This window comes from Acyrthosiphon pisum, chromosome X, assembly GCF_005508785.2.
Source record: "Acyrthosiphon pisum isolate AL4f chromosome X, pea_aphid_22Mar2018_4r6ur, whole genome shotgun sequence".
In the NCBI taxonomy this organism is placed as follows: Eukaryota; Metazoa; Arthropoda; class Insecta; order Hemiptera; family Aphididae; genus Acyrthosiphon; species Acyrthosiphon pisum.
Window position 1 is genome coordinate 78445501 of NC_042493.1, and position 1294 is coordinate 78446794.

Consider the following 1294-nt stretch of genomic DNA (forward strand, 5'->3'; position numbering starts at 1 on the left):
TCACCACCCATTTACAAAACTTAACACTGACATACTCCGCAGCAACTTCAAAACCAGTCCACACATCTTCAACTTCCCCAGTCCCACAACTTAACTTGACGTTGATACTGAACCTGTTCACCAACCTATTGACTGCATTATCTAACAATCAAGACCCGAAATCACTCATAGAAACAACTATCAAAACATTCCTGTCCATATTTTCGCCTCAAATGAATAACTTAAAAATACTATTTTGGAACTCCAACGGTATCAAACACAAACTCAACGAACTACGTTCCCTCGCACTCCTACTTAAAACCGACATAATCTTACTTATAGAAACCCGTATACCCCCTTCTACCAAACTTCACATTCATAACTATTGCACATACAGGAACGATCTGCCGCCCGTCCACGGGTCGCCTGATCACGGTGGCATGTCTGTTCTAATCCACCACCGTATCATTCACTAACCCATAACTCTTAACACACTCATTCAAACCTCTTCCGTCCTAATCCAACTAAATGGCCACGAAGTACTTGTATCAGCGGTATACAAACCACCCGGCGCCACACTCACGACTCATGGCTTAGACTTGTTGACCAAAAGTGCTGATTGGCAAATCTCGGCAGTTGATTTCAACGCTAAACACCTTTTATGGTTTAGCCACTCGACAAATGCAGCAAGCCGTATCCTCTTTGACCACGTTCAACAATCAGACTATACCATTATTGCTCCCTCATCCCCCACACACTTCCCGACAAACGCTCGATACAGACCCGACATACTCGATATCGCTCTCGTCCGATTACCTTAACCTACTCAAATCAACAACCTCAACGAGCTATCTTCTGACCACAACCCCATTCTTCTGGAGACCTTATGTACTCCGGTATCATCGTCCCCTCCAACTACTAACCACTTCATCAACTGAACAAAATACAAAACAATCCTCTCCAACTTATCCAACCCAACTGCATGACCGACCAACAACGGTCAGTCAATTGATTCGGCAATTGACAGTCTGACTAAAAACCTACAACACGCGATCAAAGCTAGCGTATTTACCACTAAACACAAAAATTCTTCCCTTTTACTACTCGACTACATAAAACTTGAAATAACGGAAAAAACCAATCACGCCGTCAATGGCAGAGAAACCGTGACCCGACTACTAAGCGCCAACTTAACGCCAAAATCTTACTAATCAAAACTTTACTCGAAACCCACAAAACTGACCAGTGGGACATCTTTCTTAACTCACTTGACCATCAAGACGGTTCCATATACAAACTAAACAAATGTCTCCTC